Source organism: Vipera berus (assembly GCF_964194415.1).
Source record: "Vipera berus genome assembly, chromosome: 1".
Taxonomy (NCBI): Eukaryota; Metazoa; Chordata; class Lepidosauria; order Squamata; family Viperidae; genus Vipera; species Vipera berus.
In genome coordinates this window covers 71,195,869-71,217,995 of record NC_138202.1, presented here as the reverse complement: position 1 = coordinate 71,217,995, position 22,127 = coordinate 71,195,869, and the positions used below count along the sequence as shown (strand labels likewise).

General features: G+C 38.4%; 1 protein-coding gene across 4 annotated transcripts in view; it reads left to right on the top strand.

Annotated features, from left to right (window-relative positions):
* SIPA1L1 (signal induced proliferation associated 1 like 1) overlaps window positions 1–22,127 on the top strand; it is a 172,081-nt gene that overhangs the window by 78,122 nt on the left and 71,832 nt on the right. Inside the window, exon 2 of one of the 4 annotated variants that reach the window (XM_081315374.1) lies at window positions 14,387–14,441. The exons of the other annotated variants lie outside the window; for them this stretch is intronic. The gene's annotated coding sequence lies outside the window, so the exon portion shown is untranslated. The remainder of the gene's footprint in view (window positions 1–14,386; window positions 14,442–22,127) is intronic. 4 annotated transcript variants of the gene reach the window in all.

The window sequence follows — 22,127 nt, the reverse complement described above, 5'->3', positions numbered from 1 at the left end:
CATTAAACTACACATACCCAATTCCAGCAACCGTTCCCTATTTTCCTAATTCACTTTTTCACTTTTCCTAATTCACTCTAAAGCTTTCCCTGCGCAAAGCCTTAAGTAAAACCAGCTGCCTGCAATTAGTGCAGGTTCGCATCCCACCAGGCTCAAGGTTGACTCAGCTTTCCATCCTTCCAAGGTAGGTAAAATGAGGACCCAGATTGTTGGGGGCAATAAGCTGACTTTGTAATAATGCTGCTTGGGGTGTGTGTGTGAAAGCCCTAATAAACAGGCATATACACAGAATGAAGGCTATTGCTAAGCACATTGATTTGTGCTTTAAATTGTAAGCCACCCTGAGTCTTCGGAGAAGGGCAGGATATAAATGGGATTTTTTAAAAAAAAGACCAAATGGGAGATCCGCTCCAGGTTTTCCAGCCAGCCCAGTTCCTGAGTCAAATGTGTCCTTAGAGCTAAGCCGGTGCTCTTGACTGCTGCCTTCCCCACCTGCCTTTCAAGTTGGGATATACTACAGCTGGTCTTCAACTTTGGAAGGAAAGATGCCCAGACCCCAGCCTGTAAAAAATCACAGACTGCAGCTTCTTCTCCAATTGGTCCCGCTTTCTCTGCGCAGACAAAATGGAAGATCCGCTCCAGGTTTTCCAGCCAGCCCTGTCCCTAAAGTTTCAGCACCCGGCGTATAAGACGACCCCTGACTTTTGAGAAGATTTTCATGGGTTAAAAAGTAGTCTTATACGCCGGAATCTACAGTAGCTGTTAGATAGGCTGGCTTTTAAATGCTGTTCTTTAGTCATTATTTGGCTCCAGTGTGGTACCCTGTAAGAGTTTATATTATTTTGCCCAGAATGAATAGCACACCACTAATTGTTTTAGCAACATAATAATGTGTTGCAATTAATTCAGAGTTTTTTCTGTTTACACTTCCTTCTGCATTATTTTGAGCCCCTGGATATATTTGTATATCTTGCTCAATCATTAAATAAGTCAAAATATCTCCCCTTCTTCTGATCTGCTTTCGTAACTCATTAGATCACAATTTCACCTTTCAGGTTCAGGATACTCTACTTGGATTTGTGCAGCATATATAGCTTATTCTTTGGTCTGTCCACATTTGATCATAATTCTAAACCAGATTTAATATCCTGGCCACCTAGAACAATGTTTTTTGTCTTAGATTCTAATCACTTATTCTATCAATAAGTTTGGATCCCATGAAAACCTCAGCTTTTCTATATATATGAAATCTGTTGCTATATTTATTGGTTACAATAAGTTTTTAAAAAGATTGTAATTGCAACAGGGTTGTTGACAATTATATTTAATGCTATAAGTGCAATACGGAATAAGAAACAATCTAACCAGAAATATATAAAAAATTCAGACTTGGTAGTGAGAGGTCTATGACTACATGGGGGGGGGGGGAAGAGTATTTCTCTCAGTAACAGATTGCAATGAAGTATGTGATTGATTTAGTCAAAATTAAATCTCTGTAGAAACAATAACTAATAACTACCCAAATCCTGCACTACTGTGATCAGCAGAAACGCCATTCTATGTATGTTTTGCCAATTACTCCCCAAAATAGCTTCATTTTGTCCACTTCATCCCTGCCATGCCTACTTTTGTAGACTTCAATTATGTCCCATTTCTTTTGCCTCCTATCTACACTAGAAAGCCCCAAATGCCACAACTTTTCTTCTTAGGGAAGCTGCTTCTTGATTACCTTAAGTGCCTTCCTCAAAGCCTCTTTTAGCTCCACTTTACTTTTTTTTGAGGTGCATGCAGTATTCCAGATGCAGTTGCATCATTTATTTATATAAGGGAATTATTATATTGACATCTCTACTTTCAATATTGTTTCTTTTTATCCCTAAAGTGCTCTTTTCTTTTTGTGCAGTAAGTGCACCCTGTTTTGGCATCTTAATTGAATTGTTCATCATGACTATTTTACTCACAGCTAGTTCTGAGCTCATTGTTTTGGATCAGTACTCAGGGATATTTTTGTCAGTATGTATCACTTTAATTTGCTCCCATGGAATGATACCTTCCATTTTGATGCCTATTCCCTTAGCACGCAGAAACCATTTTGGAGCTCAATGCAGTCCTGTATTATTTTTAACACTCTGCAGAATGTTACGGTCATCAGCAAATTTGACTACTCTGCAAGTCATACACAATTTCAGATCATATATCATATACCATCATATGATCATACATAAATGGGTTAAAAAGCCCCAGTTCTAAACAGAAACTGGGGAAGAGCACTAATTACATTCTTCACTTTAGAGAAAAAACTGGCATTAAAAGTCTGGTAAATACATTTTGAGTCCCTTTCTAAGTTGTGGTAAGGAGAGAGAGCTTGCCTTAAACTTGTGTAAATTACTTTGGCCACCACTATGGAGAGAGTTAAATAGTTTTTAATTCCCAAATGCATCTTTTTTGGGGAATCTACAAAGATGCCAATAACCTCTATAGATTCCAACAAATGTTGCTGGTACAGTGTGGGATAAACTGTTGAATTGTATTCAGGAGGCAAGCAGTAAGCAGTAAAGGAGTTTGAATATAGCAGTAATGCAAGACTTGAAAGAAATCCCATTCACTGCTAGTGTTTATTAGAGTATATACATGGATAAAAATAAAAATCTAATATAAACTAAGGAAAATATAAAAAGAAGAGAAAATAAAAAAGTACAAAGAGATAGAAGTAAATAGAAAATAAAAAATGTATAAAAGATTACATCTCTTCCTTGCATAAACAATTTCAGTAACTTAACACCCTCTAGTATTTCATTAAAAAAATCTCCCTTATCAATAATCAAATTATAAAAAACTATTTCAATCCTAATCAGCAAGTCTATTAAGAGCTACCAAAAATACATATATTTAACCTTAAATAAATTTAATTTGTAATTAATTTATCATTTTCTCTAAGAAATAGAACAAAAGTAAACAGTAAAAAGTAAACAGATATTTAAAGCGTCATTATTCAGTCCTGCTCCAAAAGAAAATCTCTTAATAGCTATAATAAACTACAACATATATATTAACCCAGAGTCCACTTTAAATTTCTTCTCTTTGCTTTTCTTGATTATTAATCTTGTCAAGTAATGTCCCACAGGTTGATTTCTTGTCATTTTCTTTTTGTCTCTTCTCTGGAATAGCTTCATTAGTTTAACATATTCCTTTTGTAGATCCAAAATAAGATTTCCAATTTACTCTTCTGATTTATTATTTGTATAACCCCTTTAATAATTAAGTCATCAGCTGGTTTCATTTGTAAACCTTTTTCCAAGTCACTTCTTACATTCTAGCATTTTAAAGTGTATTTTCAGATCCACAGCATATATTTCCATATCACTTTTATAAACTGGCATTTTAAAAAAACCCAAATCCACATTCAAATCAGGCTCTAATTTGTTCAGTAAAACTTATTGTCTTTGTATCTGTTCTATTATAATATCACACTCTTCTACATAATTTTTGCATATGTTGTTCCCAGACTGCCTTAATTTCTTCTATAGTCAAATAGCATTGTTCTGTTGTAGTAATGGCTCTCTTCTCCTTTAATTGTAATCCTTAGCTCTCTCTTATTCCATCTAGCCAACCTTCAAAATCTTTTTCTTATCATCTGTTTACTTTCCAATCATGGGAGGATGATTTCATGGGAGGATTTCTCATAATTTCTTTCAAAGCCTTTATATTTTCTTTATAAAATTTTAAAACAACTCACAGGAAATGTTCTTTTAAGTCCATCAGTTTAACTTTCCAAAATCTAGTTCTAGTTCCCCTTTTGCTTTTAATTTTTGTTTCCAAAGATTTTTTTTTCCTTTTTAGTCCTTAAACATACATAAACTTTTTTTTTGTATTCAGGGTAGACAGAGATTTTCCTGGGGTAATAAAACTTGCCTTTTGGAAAGTTCTTAACATCTAGAAAATCAGTAATAGGCAACTTCCTAAATTGGTTAACAGAGGAAGTAGACTCTCAAATGCTTTGGAAATCACTATCTCTCCTCAGGGAGGCTCTATATAACTAAAAAAGAAGTCCTGAGAACTAATGTTTAAATCCACATATTCAACAAATCATGCTTAAGGCAGCAAACCACTTCTTTCTCCCCTTCATTCATCTGTAGCTGGCCAGTTACCTTTGATAACGTTAGAGACCCCATTGAGACAAGCAGTCTCTTGGAGTGGGCTGTGAGGCTTTACTAACCATGTTCCATTGAGCAGTTGCGTGATGTTTCTCCTCGTGTTGACTAGGACTAAGTGCTGAGTTTTATCAGGTGTTATACTGACACACACACCCCTGCAGCAGCAGTGATGATGCCCATTATTTCTTCATGCTTTGTGCATTGAAGCTTTGTGTGGCGAACACACATGATGAAACTTAGTATGTGCATGCATTCTAAGTCTGATATAATCCCATATATTTCCTGGACAAGGCCTAAGAGCTGTACTGGAAAGCAGGCAGTGTATCATTTGTCAGGCATTCACAATAGTTTTCTTGGGAATATAGCCATTGACTGTTGCCCCATTGTTGTCATAAAAATATATCAGTTGCTTTTCTCTGAAAATCCTCTTGACATTTATTTCATTCATTTCAGATGCCTTATTTTTATAGATAGGTATTTAGTTACCAAATAACATTTGTTTCTCTGCTAAAGAAAAGTACAGTTTGACAGATGGTATATCAATGAAGTAGTCTTGTCATACTTCAAGCACACGTTTGTTACATTTCTCTGATAAAGAACTCGAACATTTATTTATTTATTTTATTTTATTGGATTTATATACCGCCCTTTCCCGAAGGACTCAGGGCGGTTTACAGGGTACTTAAAACATTGATACAAAAATTAAAAAGAATTAAAAAGAATTAAATTTAATCCCTGAAAAAATATAAAAACCCCAATTAAAAAGTCTCAGCCTGATATGATATGCTGATCATTGATGATTGGTCCAATTAACGAAGTATGGTGATTAAGAGAATAGGTATACAAAATACATTACCTTTTACAGCTAAACAGAATGGCATAATATTCTGTAGCTACCATTTGCTCATCTCTGAAGACAAAGAAATTTCTCATGGTCAGGGCTATATTTTCCCTAATTCTTTGCTACAACTATTAGAAACAGTATATACCACGAGTCGGCAACCCATGGCTCTCGAGCCACATGCGGTTCTTTCAGCCTTCTCCTGCAGCTCCCAGTCATCCTCCACCATTTACAGACAGAGAGAGGCACTTGCGCTTCCCTTCTCTCTCTCTCTCTCTCTCTCTCTCTCTCTCTCTCTCTCTCTCTCTCTCTCTCTCTCTCTCTCTCTCTCTGTGTGTGTGTGTGTGTGTGTGTGTGTGTGTGTAAAAGAGAGGGGCCTCATGCTGTTCTCCAAGAAGCTGACAAGCTTATTGGGCAAGGCTCCTGCCTTTACTGCTTTTCCACAGGAAGCAGAAAGCAGGGCAGGAGAGCCAGCCCAATAAGAATGTGTGTCAGCTTGTCTGAGCATGAAGCTAGTTTGCCAGGTGAGCAGAAGATCGGAGAGAGGGAGGGGAGAGAGAGAGAGAGAGAGAGAGAGAGAGAGAGAGAGAGAGAGAGAGAGAGAGAGAGAGAGAGAGAGAGAGAGAGAGAGAGAGAACCCATGCACAGCAGCCTCTATTTCTTTTTAATTAAACTCTTCAATCAAGCTCCCAGTGTTCTTTTTCCCCCTCTGGGAAACGGGTCCAAGTGGCTGTTTTGAGTGTTTAAGGTTGCCGACCCCTGGTATATACTATCAAAATTAGTAAATGCGCTTCATATGCACAATCACACAATTGAGTTTTTCTTAACATAGACTGTAGATTGACTTTGTTATAAATTGGGTATAAGTGCAGAGCAGCATAATCCATAATGAAAACAGAAATGTATAATTTTGTTGTTACTGCAAAATGAAGAATCTGCAATTGTTTTTATTAGGACTGAAAATTGTCTTTGATTATGAATACTGACTGAGATATTGTTATCCTTAATTTTGGCTAAATAAAGATGGCCAGGACAAAAAAATAAATTTGATTTAATTTATATTTTCATTAAAGTTATTGATTTTAATTAAAATATAAATTAAATCGCATTTAGGAACTTCTCAAGTAATAAGTGCACCTGCTGTCACATTAAAAAAAATGTAATTTCTTGACAATTTTGAAAGGAGTGACTATAGCCAAGTATCTGGGAAGTCATATGAAAGCACATTCATTTAGTTCCTTTGCTTATCCTCTGTGATGTAGCTCTATAAAGATAAAGTGCAGTGTCACCCAAGAAGAACAAATTTAGCAAGCTCCAGACTCCTCCCATATATTTGTAGATATTAGTGGATGGATGGACAAATGTATAAAAACATGTTATTTTTATACATAGTATTAGAATGCTGAGGAATTGACTAGTATTCTGTCACTTGCCTACTTAAGTTGCACCCTTCCTAGCTTCTCTGGCTGTCAGGTAGGATATGAGGGTAGATTTTGGAAAATGTTAATTGTTTTGAGGAAGGGACAGTGCCTCCTGCCTTGAAGGAAACAGTAGCGCACCTCACCTTGGAGATGACTTCTCTCAACCCAACCATTTTAGACAACGTTCATCCAGTCTCCAATGTCTCGCTTTTAGAAAAGGTTGTAGGAAAAATGTATTCCATTCCAAAGGTTCCTAGATGAAAGTGATTATCTGGATTCCAACAATCTGATCACGAGACAGAAATGGCATTGGTTGCTCAGGTTGATTGCCTTTACATGATGTTGATAGGAGGCCCATCTCCTTCTTCATCCTTTAGATCCCCCAGTGACATTTGAAACCATCAACCATGGTATCCTGCTAGACTGTTTGTAAACATTGCGAGTAGGAGTTCCATTTTATGGCCATTGGACTTTATCTGAATAAATAGTTGCTGTAAATAATCATAGGGAAAAACACTCAAGTATGCAACCACACCTTCAAGGGGTGCCACAGGGCATGGGGGTTCTCCACACTACATGTAACGCTCTCATGTAATCATGAGTTACAATAATAGAACCTTGCAGGTCTGAAAACATTTCTCCCCTCTTTTTTTTACTCTCCAAAAAACTAGGAATGGCACTATTTCAGAGTAATATAATTTTGAAATTGCTGCTCTGAGATCCTTGTGATTACTTAAAAAGCTCTTTGTGGTGCAGCATCTTTGTGGATATGTCAGGTACCTCTTTTCAAAATAATCGCAGCCTGTTCAATCAAGTTGTTTTGAGAAGACTTGCTGAGAGTTTCCTGTTTTGGAAGTTATGGTATGAATGAGGTGGCAAGAATGCTCTTCCCCTGAAACTGAATAGCATCTTTTCCTCTGATGGAAAATTGTTAAAACCTTATTATTTCATCAGTAAGTGCTTGTTAAAATATTACATACTTACCCCCTTGAGTCGGTTCTCTCCTACTGGCTTTTTTGTAAGGTCTTAAAGTTGAGATTTTTCCACTGGTCATGACAATCCAGATATCGGTAGAGCCTGTAATGTAGTTTTGTTGATTGCGTCGGTTATTTTTTATAACTTGATTGCTGATTGTGTTGTATGTTTTATATTTTTTATATTTATGATTTTATATTGTTCCTTATTTGTATATAGTCTTAAGTATAAGCTTCCCAGAGCTATGTATTTGAGATGTGCAGTGATATACTGTAAATTGAATGGATGAATAAATATATATTAATTCAAGTTTTAACATGGACAAGGGAACTTTATAGCCTTTTAGATATTGAGTCCTCAGCATCCCTCAACTTTAGGACTGTGTTGCTTCATTGTGTCACTGTTGTGTATTTATTTATTAAAGCTACCCTCAGTATTTCGTTTGAAGCACAAATGGGGAATATAAATTATCTGAATTGGGGTGCAAATGTTTTTTGGCCTTGTCCTTTAGGTAGTATCCCAGGGGTTACATTCCAGAAAGTGAGACAAGACAGAACCAAATTTTATTATGTTTCTATTTAAACTGAATTAATTAAGTGTAGTTTGTAAGGACCATTTATATAATTAGTGTAATTAATATGCCTCATATATTTAATAGCTTTTTTTCTTTCTGTTCTATTAATAACTAGAGTTGGAGTTATACTTACCCTATCAGGTATTTGGTTATTTCTATAGATGCTGTTATCTTAAGTTTAAAGTCTAAGGAAATAAGTCTGGAATTTGGATTCTTACAGGATTTGACCTAGGCCTGTCCTTTATCCACAGAAATGGTTTAATAAATCAGAAGGGCATTGTAGGAAGAGAGCTGTGGTAGTCAGGAGGAGTCTGGTAGCATTTTTTTTCAAGCTAACACATTTTATTAAAAACATAAGCTTTCATGAACTAAAGCTAACTTCATCACATATAGGCCTATACCAGCCATGTCCAACCACCAACCAGTGGGCCACATGTGGCCCTGGACAGTTAGTAGTGCAGCCCACAAAACTCCACCAACCCCAAATAAAGGAATTTTGTCATCTATACGCATTAACTGTATTATATATTTTATATGTGACCCAAGACAATCCCTCTTCACTCAATGCAGCCCAAGCAAGCCAAAAGGTTGCGAATGCCTGGCCTAAACTGATGCAGGATTTAAATTGTGATTGGGGAAGGAAAACAAAAAGGGTAGTTATCTTGTTGGAGGTTACATGTGAGACAGATTACAAGTATATTATCAATTATCAATTGCAATGTATTAAACCCCATTGTGTTTAAGACCTTATGGGACAGCCTGAAACCTTTTGATGTATGTGATCTCAGGAACATATCACAAAAACAAGTATTTATAATTTCTTTACCTTAATTTAAATATTTTTCCTGGATTAATGGGAATCGAGTTTCTTGTCCATAGGATTTTTCTGTTAGAAATGGGATCCTTAGCACACTCAGGCTCCCAGGCACATAGCCAGGTCTTCAAGGCTTTACAAGAAGACCAACATTCTAACTGGAGTCATCCTAACTGGAGTTATCCTAATCGCTGAAGTGAGAATGTCCCAAAAGGCAAGTGCTATGGCAGAAAAGGCATAGTCTAGTCCCCATTCCTTGGCTGACAGGACTCAGAGCACTCCCATCCTGCTAAACTGGGAGATGAAAATCTCAACTAACCCAGCCCCAAGCCATGAAAGCTTTAAAGATGACAATCAGCATATTGAATTGCACTCAGAAATATACTAACAACCACAAAGGAGTGGTGTTACATGTGTTGAGTATCCAACTTCATTTCCTACTTTTCCCTCTGTCTTCTGCAGCAGTTGAAGCTTACAAAGGCCTTTCAAAGTAAGCCCCATATACTGCACATTGCAGTAATCCATATGGGATGTCACAAGAGCATGAGTGACTGTGAGCAGAACTATTCAATCTGGGAACGGGTGCAATTGGCACACAACTCAAAGTGTCCAAGGCCCTCTTAACCTTGACTACTACCTGCTCTTTCAGCAGAGCTATGAGTCCAAGAGGACGCTCAGATTGCACACTAGGTCCATCTGAGGCAATTTCATCCCACCCGGGAACAAAGGTGGAAAAATCTTGACACTGGAAGGCTCAAATACCCACAGCCAGTCAGTCTTACTTGGGTTAAGCCAAAGCCCACTGCACCCTATCCAGGTCCTTAACAGTCTCCAGGCACTAGGATAGGACATCCATGACATCAGCTCAAACCATTGGATCACCTCAGTTTCATGTAGATTTGAAGAAGAAAAAGAGGTTCAAGCCCAGTAGCACTCCACAAAGTAGGGACTGGCTGGCTAGACTCCTCCTCCCCTATTAACACTGACCAGAACAGACCACAGAAGAAGGAAGAAACCGCCACATCACAATGCCGCATAAGACATAAGGCAGCAGGACCGTCTGCTGCCAGGAGCGACTTCCCATCGCCCTGTGCACTCACACAGAGAGGGCCTCCTCAGGGTGCCGTCGGCCAGACAATGTCGGCTGGCGACCCCCAGGGGGAGGGCCTTCTCTTTGGGGGCACCTGCCCTGTGGAATCAGCTCCCCGTGGATCTCCGGATGGCCCCTGACCTCCAGTCCTTCCGTCGTGACCTTAAGACACTTCTTTTCCAACAGGCCGACCTGGACTGATGATAAGAGGTTTTAATATGGTTTTACCGTTTTATTGGTTTTAGTTGGGGCTATGTATAGTTTAATTTCCTCTTAATATTTGTATCCTATTTGTATTTTATTGTTGTTAGCCGCCCTGAGTCCTTTGGGAGATAGGGCGGCATATAAGTCCCAAGAAAGAAAGAAAGAAAGAAAGAAAGAAAGAAAGAAAGAAAGAAAGAAAGAAAGAAAGAAAGAAAGAAAGAAAGAAAGAAAGAAAGAAAGTCCAGAATGACACTATGATCTGTGGTATTGACGATTGCTGAGAGGTCAGGAAGACCAAGGATAGGTGCACTACTTCCATCCTGTTTCAACCCAGAGGTCATTCACGAGTACGATCAGTGTGGTCTCAGTCCCATATTCCAGCCTCAAAGGGGAAGGATGGAGACTGGATGAAAATTTTCCAAATTAGTTGGGTTGAGTTTCTCTTCCCTGAGGCAGTCTAAACACTTACCTTTGATATGCCCTAAATATTTTTTTAAGAGAAAATTATTCTTTCTACACAGTAGTGGCCAAAATTGTGGAAACCTTTTGGGAAAAGTGTTCAGTAGAAATGCCACCTTTGATTAAGTTTCCACCAATTTTTCTTCTAATTTCTTTATGACTGTAGCTTGTTCACTTAATAATACTATTTTACATCACTTTCTGGGCAACCAGTCAACTCTTTGCACCATTACTTTAATTTTATTACGTTTTACAAGCTCATTAAATGAAAGGGGAAAAAACCCAACCAACTTGATAGCGGTCACATAACGCAGTGACAAATGTCCTCCTCTCAGCTTCAATAAATGATATCAATAACTGAATCCTACTGTGATCTGATTGGCTCATTGCCAAAACAAGATGACACCTGATAGGCTCTCTAAACACTCATGCTCATTGGCTACAATCATATGAAGGAAAGCTACCTGATATCAGCCTAAACAAATTGTGCTTCCTTTTTCTGGTTATTTGGCTATAACATTTCATAGAATACAGATAATTGAACAAACTTTGTTGCATTACATTCTTGATTAAATTATCTTTCCATTGATATATAATTTTATGGTACTACTCCAAAAAAAGTGGTGTTATTAGCCATCAAATCTCTAAAATACACTTTTCCCAAAAGGTTTCCACAATTTTGGCCACTACTGTAGATTACATGTATCCTTTGACTTAACACTGGTCTCTTGATCTACTCAGAGCTATTTCTGACCTGTTTTCAAAATGACATGGCCACACATATCACGTGATTACATTTTGGGCACTTAACAACCAGCTCACATTTATGTAACATATGCAGCATCCCACAGTCACATGACCACAATTTGTGACTTTTTTTGTCAATTTCTGTAGTTTACTTTCTATTTCTGGCAAAAAGCAACTACTAAGAAAAATGTATGGATTCACTTAATGACCCTGGTGTTTGCCTAATGACCATGCTAAAAAGGGTCCTAGCTTTAAATCCAGCCACAGGATGTCTTGCTCTATGACCACAATGATTTATAGCTGTAATTCCAGACTCCATTACGGTCTTAAGTCAAGGATTACCCGTATAGTTGCTAGTTTCTAAATGCTAAAGCTAAATTTGCTGAGAGGCCACAAAACTATCATAAATACCTCCCTACTACTTACCATTTATATTTTGTTAGTTTATAATTATATATGAGAAATAATTTAGGTTTCTTCATAATCTATTATTATTTCTACATAATAATACACTCTATTGAGTGCCGCAAGGCAATATAGCACTCCTCTTTTACTCTGTATTCTTTTGAATTTTAGTTTAAATCCGGACATCTGAAATAAAATCTAGGCTCATCAACCAGAAGGTTGATTAATTTCACCTTCTGTCAAACACCACATTGCTTAGGCAGCTCACTTGAAATGCAAATCTTGATTTATTTTTAGCAAACAATTAATCTCTCACAGGAGAACGTGGGTGTAATTGTCGAATCTAGCAAAGAACTGCTATTAAGCCAACTGCCATAGCAGGTGTTGGGTGGAATCTCCCTCAGTTTTTACCAATGAATGCTAGTTTTTCATTGTTAAAAAAAAGCAGAATAAAGTTACTCTTAAAAAGTGTGTTTCCTGTGTCCTCCTCCTCCACCTCCTCCCTTATTTTTTGTGTCATTTTGAAGTTTCTCTTTTTTACTTCCTGATCTTAAAACTTATTATTTCTTCAAATGCCACCTGAAATGCTCTCTTGATTCTATTTCAGACTTCTTGTTTAAACTAAATAAGTAAATACCTAGTAATTGAGTTTGATTAAGGAACTTGGGTGACCTATACTAATTTTAAACTTTTCTAGTGTGTCACTGGCAGAACAATCCAGTTACATTGTCTTTTTTGTGTTGAAATTGAATTCATTCCTGGCTTCTTACATATTTTTGAAAGAAAGTTTTGCATAGCTCATACTTAACTCAAATGTGTATTATGTTTATGTTTGCATTGGCTATATATAGATTGTTCAGAAATTCATTGGGTTTGTTTTCTGAGTCAAAATACTCTGTTTCAGCAAAAAAAGATAGTTTCAGCAAAATAAACATCCAATTTACTGAAATTCCAGACACTCAAATTAACCAGTTAAGGATATTGATGCTTTATTTTAATGACACATTAGTGCTGCTATTATTTGTCTATAAGTGTTGCTTCACTATAGATGTACTTATTCAGAAAACCACATTTTCTATTGATGTAATGTTACCAACCAGCATATTTATTGGGGTTAGCATGTTTTGAACCTGTCCCATAATAAGTCTTCTCCTCAAAACCTCCACAAGTAAAATATCACCACTATAACATTTTGGTCCTGCTATAGAAGTTGTACTTAAGCTAAATGTGAATGAGTTCCCCTTGATTTTGTAAGGGGGTATCACTGTGTATGTGTGTTTTGCAATAGTGTGTAGCATTTGTTTTCCTATGCCACCATCTATGGTACTTGGAGGAAGCTTATAACCTTTTAGAATTAATTGTGTTTGTGCAATGCTATGACTGACACGGTGATCAGGATTTCATCTAACTCCTATTGCTGGATAAAGAGATTTGGGTTAAACAAATGACCCATAAAACAGTGTATTATGTCATGTGCTACTGAACATATTGTTGGAAAAAGTATGTGAAGCCCTAGGACAGGGGTAGGCAACCTCGGCTCTTTTATGACTCATGGACTTCAACTCCCAGAATTCCTGAGTCAGCATAGCTGACTCAGGAATTTTGGGAGTTGAAGTCCATGAGTCATAAAAGAGCCGAGGTTGCCTACCCCTGCCCTAGGATAAGCAACCTACTTAAGGGAGTATGTTCCAATCAATAAGATAACTCAGGTTGATGACCCTTCTCTATAAAAATGTATGTTGGTTGCCACCATCAAAGTCTGTTTTCAAGACTTAGGTTTGACTTTACTTGATTAAAAGAGATGTCTACTGACTTCAGAAAAATGGCTGTCAAATATTAGATAGAGCTGTAAAATCATTGCTAAGTACTTAGCCTTTCACCATTCCATAGTTAGACATCAGCATTATTATTCTTTCCAAGTTTGGCCACCCGTTGAACATTACTCCAAGGACAAGTAATACAAGACTTCAAAAGATCATAAATAGATAATAGCAAAGGATCTACAGACCAGATTATGGAGAGTTTGAAATGGATGAAACTTCCCATTGGGAACAGCCTGTCCACTTACCTGAACTCTGTGTGTGAAACATTATGTTTGTAGAAAACAAGACACTAAATTCCAGCAAAACAACCTCAACTGAACTGTAGAGCATAAGCGGCATGCTTTGAGGTCCCGGATAGATAACTGTCATTGAGAGAACAATGATTTAGATTGTATCAGTAAATTCTGCAAGAGAAACCTAAAGAGTATCTCTTAGTAAATTGAAGCTAAATAAATGTGGTTCATGCAGCACAACAATAATCCTAAAGATACAAGTAAGATTGGTTACAAAAGAATGGCTGAAGCAGAAGAATTTTTTTAATTTTGGAACGACTGACTCAGAATTCCGTCTGTAACAAATCTGAATGGTTGTGATGTGACCTGAAGTGAGCAGTTAATGCAAGATATCCCCAAATTACCAGTGAGTTGAAATAATTCTGTAAAAAGGAATCCCCCAAAATATCTCTAAGCCAATATGGCTTGGCCATCAGGTCTAAAAAATACCTAGCTGAATCCTAGCTGTAGAGAAGATGCCAACACTAGTTACTAAATTTAAAGTTTAACGTAACATTTTCCAACAATATTAGTTCAATATGTTCAGTAAAGATGTGCCTCAGGACAGTGGTGTGCTTTCTGTTTAACAAAAATTATCTATTAATAGGAATTAGAGATGAAGCTTCAACCACATTTTGGGACATACTATTATAGGAGTCCAGGTAACTTCAAAAGTTTTACAAACTTATTTAATTCATTTAATCAATACATATCACTACTAATAGTAAAAAAGGTATTTTTGAATGTGAACTGCTGCTTCCAGTTAATGTAGTTAGTAATAATTCATTGGTCATATGTAATGAATTGAGGCCTAATCAGTAGTTTCATAAATGCATTTTAAAGCAAAAGTTCATTGTTTCTGTACACTTAAATCTTTCTGCAGAGGGCATATTTTGATTTTGGTAGTGAGGTTAAAAACGGATCACTCATATATTTTGAGAAATATGAAACAGTCATTTTAGATAGAGCTACAGTAAAAGTATGTAATTTAAGGCTAGGGATGTTTGCAATTAAATAAAGCCATTTATGGGTCATAATACTTGCATGGAGCCCCTGACTGAGGAAGACTGACAGTTATTTTGTGTTTCTTTCATTTGCGAATGATCACACCAACTGTTGTTAGCTTTTCACCAAGCTGCTTGGTGATAGTCTTATAGCAGGGGTGTCAAACTGCTGGCCCATGGGCCGGATGCGTCATGCCAAAACCGCGCCCACCCCATTGCTGGCAATGGAAAAAAAATCACAATATGTCACGACACATCACGTGACATTGCGAGTTTGACACCCCTGTCTTATAGCCATTCCAGCCTTGTGTAGGTCTACGATCCTTGGACAGATCTTTGGTCTTGGCCATGGTGGAGAATTTGGAATCTGATTGATTAATTGCTTCTGTGGACATGTGCCTTTTATACAGGTAAGAAGCTGAGATTTGGAGCACTCCCTTTAAGAGAGTGCCAGTAACTGGTACGCCAGTTACACCCTTTTCTGGACCGAGATGCCCTACGCACAGTCACCCACGCACTCGTTACCTCCCGTATAGATTACTGCAATGCTCTCTACATGGGGCTGCCCTTAAAGACCACCCGGAGGCTTCAGCTGGTGCAGAATGCGGCTGCACGGGTAGTGATGGGAGCACCCCGATACTCCCATATTACACCCCTCCTGCGTGAGCTGCATTGGTTACCGGTTGCCCTCCGGGTGAGATTTAAGGTACTGGTACTTACCTTTAAAGCCCTACATGGCTTAGGACCGGGATACTTGCAGGACCATCTGCTGCCAGGAATGAATTCCCATCTCCCAGTACGCTCACACAGGGAAGGCCTCCTCAGGGTACCGTCGGCTAGACAATGTCGGCTGGCGACCCCCAAGGGGAGAGACTTCTCTGTGGGAGCGCCAGCCCTGTGGAACCAGCTCCCCCATGAGCTTCGGATGGCCCAAGATCTCCAGTCCTTTCGCCGCGGCCTCAAAACACTCCTTTTCCACCTGGCTGACCTGGACTGACAGGGACTTTAATTATGTTTTTAATTTTTAACTCTAATTTTTAATTTATTTTAATTTTAATTTTAATTTATTGTACAGAGGCCTTTAATTTTAATTTTATCTTAACTTCTGTATTTATTATATGTTATTGTTGTTAGCCCCTTCATGGATTACTGCCTTGTCGTGGCGAAGGGGCTTGCGTAATTCAATGAAGCTATGAGCTATGCCGTGCAGGGCCACCCAAGACGGACAGGTCATAGCAGAGAGTTCTGACAAAACGTGATCCACTGGAGAAGGAAATGGCAAACCACTCCAGTATCTTTGCCATGAAAACCCTATGGACAGTACCAAAAGGCAAAACGATATGACGCTGGAAGATGAGCCCCTCAGGTCGGAAGGCGTCCAATATGCTACTGGGGAAGAGCAGAGGGCTAGTACTAGTAGCGCCAGAAAGAATGAAGCGACTGGGCCAAAGCCGAAAGGACGCTCAGCTGTGGATATGTCTGGTGGTGAAAGGAAAGTCCGATGCTGTAAAGATTTTTTCTCCATAGGAACCTGGAATGTAAGATCCATGAATCAAGGAAAACTGGACGTGGTCAAACAAGAGATGACAAGACTGAACATTGACATCTTAGGTATCAGCGAACTAAAATGGACAGGAATGGGTGAATTTAATTCAGATGACCATCAGGTATACTACTGTGGGCAAGAATCCTTCAGAAGAAATGGAGTAGCCTTCATAGTCAATAAAAGAGTAGGAAAAGCAATACTGGGATACAATCCTCAAAATGACAGAATGATCTCAGTTCGAATCCAAGGCAAACCATTCAATATCACAGTAGTCCAGGTCTATGCCCCAACCACCAGTGCTGAAGAGGATGAAATTGACCAGTTCTATGAAGCACTACAGCACCTTATAGAACTAACACCAAAAAATGATGTTCTTATCATCATGGGGGATTGGAATGCTAAAGTAGGAAGCCAAAAGATAACTGGAATAACAGGCAAGTTTGGCCTTGGAGTGCAAAATGAAGCAGGGCACAGGCTGATAGAATTCTGTCAAGAGAATACAATGGTCATAGCAAACACTCTTTTCCAACAACCCAAGAGACGGCTCTACACATGGACATCACCAGATGGTCAACACAGAAATCAGATTGACTATATGCTCTGCAGCCAAAGATGGAGAAGCTCTATACAGTCAGTAAAAACAAGACCAGGAGCTGACTGTGGCTCAGACCATGAGCTTCTCCTTGCAAAGTTTAGGCTTAAACTGAAGAAAGTAGGGAAAAGCACTAGGCCACTCAGGTATGAATTAAATCATATCCCTGTTGAATATACAGTAGAGGTGACAAATAGATTTAAGGAATTAGATCTGATAGACAGAGTGCCTGAAGAACTATGGACAGAGGTTCGCGACATTGTACAACAGGTAGCAACCAAAACCATCCCAAAGAAAAAGAAATGCAAGAAAGCAAAATGGCTGTCTGAGGAAGCTTTGCAAATAGCTGAGGAAAGGAGGGAAGCGAAAGGCAAGGGAGAAAAAGAAAGATACACCCAATTGAATGCAGAATTCCAGAGAATAGCTAGAAGAGATAAGAATGCCTTCTTAAATGAACAGTGCAAAGAAATAGAAGAAAATAATAGAATAGGGAGGACCAGAGATCTTTTCAAGAAAATTGGAGAAATGAAGGGAACGTTTAATGCAAAAATGGGCATGATAAAGGACCAAAATGGCAGGGACCTAACAGAGGCAGAAGAGATTAAGAAGAGGTGGCAAAATTACACAGAAGAACTATACAAGAATGAGCTTAACGTCCCTGATAATCACAATGAGGTGGTCACTGACCTCGAGCCAGACATCCTAGAATGTGAAGTGAAGTGGGCCTTAGAAAAGCTGAGCAACAACAAAGCTAGTGGAAGTGACAGTATTCCAGCTGAGCTATTCAAAATCTTAAAAGACAATGCAGTAAAAGTGCTACACTCAATTTGCCAGCAAATTTGGAAAACTCAACAATGGCCACAGGATTGGAAAAGATCAGTTTACATTCCAATTCCAAAGAAAGGCAGTGCCAAAGAATGTTCAAACTATCGCACCATTGCACTCATTTCTCATGCTAGTAAAGTCATGCTTAAAATCCTACAAGCTAGACTTCAGCAGTATGTGGATCGAGAACTACCAGAAGTGCAGGCAGGATTTCGAAGAGGCAGAGGAACTAGAGATCAAATTGCCAACATACGCTGGATCATGGAGAAAGCTAGGGAGTTCCAGAAAAACATCTACTTCTGCTTCATTGACTATGCTAAAGCCTTTGATTGTGTGGATCATAACAAACTGTGGCAAGTTCTTAAAGAGATGGGAGTACCAGACCATCTTATTTGTCTCTTGAGAAACCTATATGCGGGTCAAGAAGCAACAGTGAGAACTGGACACGGAACCACTGATTGGTTCAAAATTGGGAAAGGAGTCCGGCAAGGCTGTATACTGTCGCCCTGCCTATTTAACTTATATACAGAGCACATCATGAGAAAGGCAGGGCTAGATGAATCAAAAGTTGGAATTAAGATTGCCGGAAGAAATATCAACAACCTAAGATACGCAGATGATACCACTCTAATGGCAGAAAGTGAAGAAGAACTAAAGAGCATCTTGTTGCAGGTGAAGAAGGAGAGTGCAAAACTTGGGTTGAAACTTAACATTAAGAAAACCAAGATCATGGCATCTGGCCCTCTCAATTCCTGGCAAATAGATGGGGAAGAAATGGAGGTAGTGACAGATTTTATTTTCCTGGGCTCCAAGATCACTGCAGATGGGGACTGTAGCCAAGAAATTAAAAGACGCTTGCTCCTGGGGAGGAAAGCCATGGCAAATCTAGACAGCACACTAAAAAGCAGAGACATCACCCTGTCAACAAAAGTGCGTATAGTCAAGGCTATGGTCTTCCCAGTTGCAACGTATGGCAGTGAAAGTTGGACCATAAGAAAGGCTGAGCGCCAAAGAATTGAGGCCTTTGAACTGTGGTGCTGGAGAAGACTCCTGCGAGTCCCTTGGACCGCAAGGCGATCAAACCGGTCAGTCCTAGAGGAGATCAACCCTGACTGCTCTTTAGAAGGCCAGATCCTGAAGCTAAAACTCAAGTACTTTGGCCACCTAATGAGAAGGAAGGACTCACTGGAGAAGAGCCTAATGCTGGGAAAGATCGAGGGCAATAGAAGAAGGGGACGACAGAGAATGAGGTGGCTGGATGGAGTCACTGAAGCAGTAGGCGTGAGCTTAAATGGACTCCAGAAGATGGTAGAGGACAGGAAGGCCTGGAGGAATGTTGTCCATAGGGTTGCGATGGGTCGGACACGACTTCGCAGCTAACAACAAATTGTTGTTAGCCGCCCTGAGTCCTTCGGGAGATAGGGCGGCAAGACACCTGCCGCCCTGAGTCCTTCGGGAGATAGGGCGGCATATAAGTCCCAATAACAAATAAATAAATAAATAAATAAATAAATAAATAAATAAATAAATAAATAAATAAATAAATAAATAAATAAATAAATAAATAAATAAATAAAAGACACCTGGGAAACAGAAATCTTGCTGAATGATAGAGGATCAAATACTTATTGTTATTCTGTCTCTCACTGTTAAAATAAACTTACCATTACAAATATAGAATGATCATTTCTTTGTCAGTGGGCAAACATACAAAATCAGCAAGAGATCAAATATTTTTCCCCTCACTTTAGTTATAGAGAAGGCCTTTCTTATCCATATACCTCTTAGTTTTGCCTGTTGGTGGGCCATGCACAAGCACCCCAGATGATCTAACACAGGGGTCCCCAACCCCCGGTCCATGGATCACCAGCACCAGGCCACGGCATACCAGCAACAGCTGTGCAAATAAGTGAAGAACCACCCACTGGATGCAGGTAGCACACATGGATGCTGGTCCATGAAAAAATCTTTCTCCACAGAACCAGTCCCTGGTGCCCAAAAGGTTGGGGGCTTCTGATCTAACAGGTTGAGCAGATTCATTTTGAACGAAGTACTCCTTCATTAAATCCTAACATAACTTGGGAATTGGAAATAGCCTTTTGTAGTTTAACTTCTATATTCACATTTTAAATGAAGCTGAGTAAAATTGAAACCATACAAACATGCACGGACATGTTACTGTACTTTGTATCTATCTACTTATAGGAAGGGATTTTTAAAAAGAATGGGTGTTCCATTCAGAGAGGCAGAATTGATGCTTTGGCAGTGGAAAAGAAACAGCAAAAAAGCACTTTTAATAGCATACAGATAAATGAACTGGGAAACAGAAAGCATTTTTGTCATCAACTAGGGAAAACCAAAAGAATTTAAATGAAATTTCATTTACTATTTTCATCTTTCTAATTTTTTTGTATTTTTAGTTCCTAAAATTTGTTATATCCCATGTCAGAGAAATGATGAAACATGTGCATATCTGTCTGTCTGTCTGTCTATCTATCTATCTATCTATCTATCTATCTATCTATCTATCTATCATGTATGTATGTATGTATGTATGCATGTATGTATGTATGTATGTGTATGTGTATATATGTATTGTTTATAATAATGGTCATTGTCTAGTTTGGAATTGGCTATTCTGAGCTTTCCAGAACAGAAATAATATCCAATATTAAATGGTATTGCTGTAATAAATGGAAGATGGGGATCTTGCTGTAACTGGGCTTTCGTATTTTCTTTGTATGAAAGAAAAATGTGAGAGATAGGTAATAAGTATCCCATCATAAAGAAGCTTTTCCTTTTGACTCTTGAAAGTTCTGTTTAATTTATCAATGCCAAAGTTCCTCATACAGGTAAGATTTTAGGCCAGATTGCTTACTCAGATTTTCAGATGTTCTTAGGACTATAGTAACACAATGTGCTTGCATTTACAACCATCACGGTATCCCATGGTCATGTAATTGCCATTTGCTTGCTTCAAAACTGGTTTTCAACAGCTGAAGCAAAATCAATGAGAAGCTGGGAGTGAAATCACAAGGCACGGTCGTATAATGTCTCCTTTAATTATCTGTGGTTACTCACTAAATGACTGAATGGGAAATAATATTGTAAGTTCTCAACAGTCATTTGATGTTTCGCTTAGCAACCATATCACTAAGCGATGGAGTCCTTTAGTGGACTCCTCTAAATGAGGACTGCCTCTAGTGTCACTTATAATAATTACTGATTTAAAACAAAACTTTTGCTAACTTAAGTTTTAAAAATCTGAATTGTGTAGCAGAAATTAATAGCTTTTCTGAAAGTAAAAATTAAAATTTTGGAGCTTTCTTATTCGCTGTTTCAAGCTGAGAGTAAACTGGCTTCTTAGTGAAAGATGGATTGATTGTTTGATTAACTTGATAACAGTCTAGCTGTTGCCAGAGTAAATATGACATGATACAATGAAAATTTGAAAGTGTGTGAATATTGCATCACACTTTAAGAGCTATGTGCCTGCAACAAAAATACTGCAGCAATTATGAGTCTTGTTTGTCCTCCGCTACTCTTTTCTGCAATATGCTAATTTTAGAATTCTCCATTAAGATGGGGTGAATGTAAGAGGCAGAAAATGTTCTTCCTAGAGTTTTAATTACTATGGAAGAAGCCAGTTGTTACTTATGGGAAGAGACTCACACAAATGCTAGTTTCCCTAGATCTGCCAGAATCTTTGATTTGTACACAATGCTGCTTCGTCAACATGGTGCTGGTTCAGCAGCATCTTTGCATGCGTAGACTTGGTAAGTATTTGAAGGCCATTTGTTCTGTAATTGGTTGGCTGTCTGAATAGGTCTCTCTCTCTCTCTCTCTCTCTCTCTCTCTCTCTCTCTCTCTCTCTCTCTCTCTCTCTCTCTCTCTCTCTCTCTCTCTCTCTCTCTCTCTCTCTCTCTCGTATTAAAGGGTGTATACAGCAGTATAGGATTTTATGCTGACATCCTCTTGCCTTTTGTCTACTCCCTGCCAGGGTGCATTTGTGGAGGTGGCATTTTGTTGTTAAAGCTCTTTAAAAGAACAATATAGCATTTTATGTTCAATTTAGGGGCAGCGTGATGAAGGAAAAGGTTGTGTTCTTTTAGTTTTAATTTTAGCACCTGTGAAAATCAGAATTAAACAGAATTAAACAGATACCTTGTTTATTACAGTCTTATTTTAATGTGCAAGAAATCTCGAGTAGAGAAAACGTATGTCTTGGTTCCCATAGATGAGACCAATTAGAGCAGAACTCCGAGACTTGAGTTTTCCTCCCCCCTATCTTGTGGCAAGCAGAAATGAGGAAAATGGCTTCGGCCAGGTCTGTTGCAAGGTGACAACTTATTCCTCTGTGGAAAGACATGAACAAGATTTT